At 43.3% G+C, this 5990-nt stretch overlaps 1 long non-coding RNA gene across 1 annotated transcript; it reads left to right on the top strand.

Annotated features, from left to right (window-relative positions):
* The first annotated feature begins 700 nt into the window (after positions 1 to 700).
* Positions 701 to 5990, top strand: LOC126990412 (uncharacterized). Its single transcript, XR_007744335.1, has 3 exons — positions 701 to 1362; positions 5466 to 5544; positions 5764 to 5990. It is a non-coding gene; the product is annotated as an uncharacterized LOC126990412 (long non-coding RNA).

Here is a 5990-nt window from a genome sequence, read left to right on the forward strand (position 1 = left end):
ACTCCCCGTGATGGCCAGTTTCATGTACTATATATAAGTAATTTGCCTTTTGCATGGCTATAATTCTGCATCTGTGTCTAAGGCCCAGTTTCACAGTTCCTCATGATGGGTTAGTAAGCTCCGAAACCAATACCAGAGCCTTCGAAATTTCCTTGTACGGTGTCTGGAGTTTATATTCAAGTTCACAAGTTTGACGAGACTATACAGGAAAGTTCTTGTATATTTATGCTACGAAGGAAGGGAGGAGAAGGGAGATGAGATTGAGAGAGGAGATCCTGTTTATAATCAAGTTCACAAATTTGACGAGACTATACAGGAAAGGTCTTGTGTGAAGTTAGGAGACGAGTGAGCCGAGATGGTGTTTATATTCAAGTTCACAAATTTGACGAGACTATACAGGAAAGGTCTTGTATATTTATGCTACGAAGGAAAGGGAGGAGAAGGGAGATGAGATTGGGAGACGAGTGAGCTGAGATCCTGTTTATATTCAAGTTCACAAATTTGACGAGACTATACAGGAAAGGTCTTATATTGTCATGATACGAAGGAAAGGGAAGAGAAGGGAGATGAGATTGGGAGACGAGTGAGCCGAGATCCTGTTTATATTCAAGTTCACAAATTTGACGAGACTATAGTTCACAAATTTGACAAGACTATACAGGAAAGGTCTTATATTGTCATGATACGAAGGAAAGGGAGGAGAAGGGAGATTAGATTGGGAGACGAGTGAGCCGAGATCCTGTTTATATTCAAGTTCACAAATTTGACAAGACTATTCAGGAAAAGCTGTGTTTATGATATGAAGGAAAGGGAAGAGAAAGGAGATGAGTAAGCTGAGATTCTGTTTATATTCAAGTCCACAAATTTGACGACACAATACAGGAAAAGCTCTTTGTATTTAGTGTGTCATCGAAGACCGCGCCATTTTGAACAGTATGGGATTCTATAGCTTGGTTCGGGAGTGTTACAAAGACCATGATGGACTGTGGAAGCGGCCCTTAATGTTCCCTTTTCTAATATGCCTCTCTGTTTTTGCAGGATGCCGCGGACGGACCATGCAGAGGACTCATCGCGACGACACCGACGGTTTGGTTAAGTGGGTTCTTTTGTGTGTGCGTCTGTGTGTGAATGGCAGGCCTGTCGTATGATTGTGTGTGTGTGCGTTGGCGTTATGCCTTCGCACTATTATTTTGTTAGGATGTATTTTTTTGTGTGTGAACTTTTTGCACGTAATCTTTTTTTATACCCATAGCTAGCGTTTGTTTGTGTGGCAGTGTTCCGGGAGATGGACGCCGGGGGACATGGGCTTGGGGAGGCGCACATGACCTCCTCTGTCCGTGACCTCTTCAGCTGGGGAGACCGGTAAGCATTTCCACCAAGTTTAGTAGAAAACACTCACTTGTCATGCATGGTGGGTTGCGGTATGCCACAACCACCTACAATTAGCTTGAATCAGGGGTTTTATGGCGAGCCCTTTTTAGGGTCCACCATACCACAGCCATGACTCGTGAAAGCCCAGAAAAGGGTCTGGCGATGTTCTTGGGTTAATCGCTGCTCCTTCAGAGACAAAAGTTATGAGCGGCCGAAAGGGAGGTCAGTTTCGGGAGGAGAGGCGTCTCGATACGTCATTCCTCGTGAGAGAATTCAAGTCGAAGGCAGGAGGAGATATAGACACAGGAAGGGTGCCCCAGAGTTTACCAGTGTAAGGGATGAAAGAATGAAGATGTTGGTTAACTCTTGCATAATGGGTTTGGACAGTATAGGGATGAAAGAGTGGAGATGCTGGTTGACTCTTGCATAATGGGTTTGGACAGTACAGGGATGAAAGAATGAAGATGCTGGTTAACTCTTGCATAATGGGTTTGGACAGTATAGGGATGAAAGAGTGGAGATGCTGGTTGACTCTTGCATACTGGGTTTGGACAGCACAGGGATGAAAGAATGAAGATGCTGGTTAACTCTTGCATAATGGGTTTGGACAGTATAGGGATGAAAGAGTGAAAATGCTGGTTGACTCTTGCATAATGGGTTTGGACAGTATAGGGATGAAAGAGTGGAGATGCTGGTTGACTCTTGCATAATGGGTTTGGACAGCACAGGGATGAAAGAATGAAGATGCTGGTTAACTCTTGCATAATGGGTTTGGACAGTATAGGGATGAAAGAGTGGAGATGCTGGTTGACGCTTGCATAATGGGTTTGGACAGCACAGGGATGAAAGAATGAAGATGCTGGTTAACTCTTGCATAAGGGGTTTGGACAGTATAGGGATGAAAGAGTGGAGATGCTGGTTAACTCTTGCATAATGGGTTTGGACAGTATAGGGATGAAAGAGTGGAGATGCTGGTTGACTCTTGCATAATGGGTTTGGACAGCACAGGGATGAAAGAATGAAGATGCTGGTTAACTCTTGCATAATGGGTTTGGACAGTATAGGGATGAAAGAGTGGAGATGCTGGTTGACTCTTGCATAATGGGTTTGGACAGTATAGGGATGAAAGAATGAAGATGCTGGTTAACTCTTGCATAAGGGGTTGGACAGTATAGGAATGAAAGAATGAAGATGCTGGTTAACTTGCATAAGGGGTTGGACAGTATAGGGATGAAAGAATGAAGATGCTGGTTAACTCTTGCATAAGGGGTTGGACAGTATAGGGATGAAAGAATGAAGATGCTGGTTAACTCTTGCATAAGGGGTTGGACAGTATAGGAATGAAAGAATGAAGATGCTGGTTAACTCTTGCATAAGGGGTTGGACAGTATAGGGATGAAAGAGTGAAGATGCTGGTTAACTCTTGCATAATGGGTTTGGACAGTATAGGGATGAAAGAGTGGAGATGCTGGTTGACTCTTGCATAATGGGTTTGGACAGCACAGGGATGAAAGAATGAAGATGCTGGTTAACTCTTGCATAATGGGTTTGGACAGTATAAGTATAGGGATGAAAGGTGGAGATGCTGGTTGACTCTTGCATAATGGGTTTGGACAGCACAGGATGAAAGAATGAAGATGCTGGTTAACTCTTGCATAATGGGTTTGGACAGTATAGGGATGAAAGAGTGGAGACGCTTGCATAATGGGTTTGGACAGCATGATGAAAGCATCAAGATGCTGGTTAATTTGGACAGTATAGGGATGAAAGAGTGGAGATGCTGGTTGACTCTTGCATAATGGGTTTGGACAGCACAGGGATGAAAGAATGAAGATGCTGGTTAACTCTTGCATAATGGGTTTGGACAGTATAGGGATGAAAGAGTGGAGATGCTGGTTAACTCTTGCATAATGGGTTTGGACAGTATAGGGATGAAAGAGTGGAGATGCTGGTTGACTCTTGCATAATGGGTTTGGACAGCACAGGGATGAAAGAATGAAGATGCTGGTTAACTCTTGCATAATGGGTTTGGACAGTATAGGGATGAAAGAATGAAGATGCTGGTTAACTCTTGCATAAGGGGTTGGACAGTATTGGGTATATGTAAGAGTAGTATTTATATATATGTGTGAAAAATTATTTAAATGAGTATATAATGTTAGGAATTGCAAAAATGATTATATATGCATAATAGAGGAGATCAGTGATGATTTGACCATTTTAATTCAATTAAGTATGGAAGAGACAGAGATGGAATTTATACATTCTTAAAAATACTTAAAACTACTTATCCTCCCTAATTTCTATCTTTCCCGTACTTAATTAAATTTTGGCATTACAATTTTGTTGACCTTAACCCGGTGGTAGCAGCAGGGATCATGTTTCTTAATGGTCCCTCCAAGCGAGAAAAATTTAAAAAATCACCCTCACACAAACCATTTCATAATATATATCAAAGCATTTGTGATCAGATTATGCATCATCTACTTTGGGGAGTTTAAATCATGGCACAAATTTGGCCCGTCGCTGCTACACAGTAAAGCCACAAATTTGTTATCGCTGCTTCACAGTAAAGCCACAAATTTGGCCCGTCGCTGCTACACGGTAAAGCCACAAATTATAGCCGGGAGCATTCTGGACCATCTAGAAAAGCATAATTTAATTCATGATTCACAGCATAGGTTCACAAAGGATAGGTCTTGCCTTACCTGTTGTCCTTCTACACTAAAGTAATAGAGGCGGTTGACCGAGATGAAAACTATGACATATTGTATCTAGATTTCAGTAAAGCGTTCGACAAAGTCCCTCATCACCGGCTATTACTAAAATTACAGGCTCACGGCGTAGCTGGTAAAGTTTTGAACTGGATCAGGGCGTGGCTCAGTGGTAGGAAGCAGAGAGTGCAGATCAATGGTAAAAAATCTGAATGGGGCAGTGTTACGAGTGGCGTCCCTCAGGGGTCGGTGCTGGGTCCTCTGCTTTTTATTATTTACATCAATGACTTGGACAGGAATTAGTAGTGATGTCAGCAAGTTCACAGATGATACCAAGATCAGTAGTGTAACCCAATCAGACAGGGACGCTACCGTTTTCCAGGATGAGCTTGACAGACTATATGATTGGGCGGGGAAGTGGCAGATGGAATTCAATGTCGGGAGGTGTAGCATTCTGAGTGTAGGCAGGAACAACCCCTCACACAATTACTCCTTAAATGGCACTCCTCTAAGCAGGTCTGGGCTTGAGAGAGACTTAGGAGTCCTAGTGAGCGCTGACCTCCGTCCTAGGGCTCAATGCATTCAGGCCAAAAATTGGGCCAACAGAGTACTTGGTTTCATCTCAAGGAGCGTAAGCAATAGGAGCACTGAAGTCATCCTCAAACTTTACTTAGCACTAGTTAGACCTCATCTCGATTATGCGGTTCAGTTCTGGTCCCCCTACTACAGAATGGATATCAAGGTGTTAGAATCTGTACAGAGGAGGATGACAAAGATGATTCAGGGGGTGAGAAACTTGCCTTATGAAGACAGGCTGAAGCAGTTAAATCTACACTCGCTAGAAAGGCGAAGGTTGCGAGGAGACTTGATCGAAGTCTATAAATGGATGAAGGGATTTAATAAAGGGGATGTCAATAAGATTTTGATAGTAAAAGAGCCAGGTAGGACGCGTGGCAATGGTTTTAAGTTAGACAAATTCAGATTCAACAAAGACATAGGCAAGAATTGGTTTACTAACAGAGTGGTGGATGAGTGGAACAGGCTTGGGGGCCATGTTGTGGGTGCCAATACCATGGCCTTGTATAACCTAACCAGCCTCTTGCAGACTCCTTATGTTCTTAACTCTTGCATAAGGAGTTTGGACACACAAGCCATTTCATAATATATATCAAAGCATTTGTGATCAGATTATGCATCATCAATTTTGGGGGGTTTAAATATCATGGCACAAACTTGGCCCATCGCTGCTACACGGTAAAGCCACAAACTTGGCCCGTCGCTGCTACCGGGTTAATGGAGCAGCCACCTGTGTCTGAGCCAAGATGTCTGGATGTCTCTGCCGCTGCCTCTCCGCATGTCTGAGTCTCCCTGTACTTCCAGTGTGTTGCCCCGCCTGGAGAGACACGTTGATGGAGGTGGCCGTGTGTGTCACCCTTTGCCTGTATCCTCTGGCGCCCAGGTAAACAATGATAATGATTATGATAATACCAATAATAGTAATGAATATAATAATACCAATAATAGTAATGAATATAACAATACCAATAATAGTAATGAAATGATAATCAGTCAAATAACGAGATCATTAAATACTGTTGCTCTTGTATAATTTTCATCTTGTGTCTAATTCTCCGTCACTGTCTCCTGGGTTGTGACTAAGTCGGTCTTGTTCTTTCAGAGGCGCGTAAGTGGAGAGCATCGGCGCAGCGCGGGAGCAGCACGTCAGGGTGTAGGGTGTTTTTTTAGCTGGTGTAGGGTGTTAGGGTGTTAGGGTGTTAGGTGTAACAACGGTTGGCTCTTTCACAGAACGGGTGTGATTCCGTTCTGCGTTTGAGTCTTCCACCTTCAGACGGTCTCCCTCCGAGATGTCTGAAGTTTTTTTGTCGGTTTTCTCCGTAGGAGGAA

The sequence above is a fragment of the Eriocheir sinensis genome, unplaced genomic scaffold (assembly GCF_024679095.1).
Source record: "Eriocheir sinensis breed Jianghai 21 unplaced genomic scaffold, ASM2467909v1 Scaffold1622, whole genome shotgun sequence".
NCBI lineage: Eukaryota > Metazoa > Arthropoda > Malacostraca > Decapoda > Varunidae > Eriocheir > Eriocheir sinensis.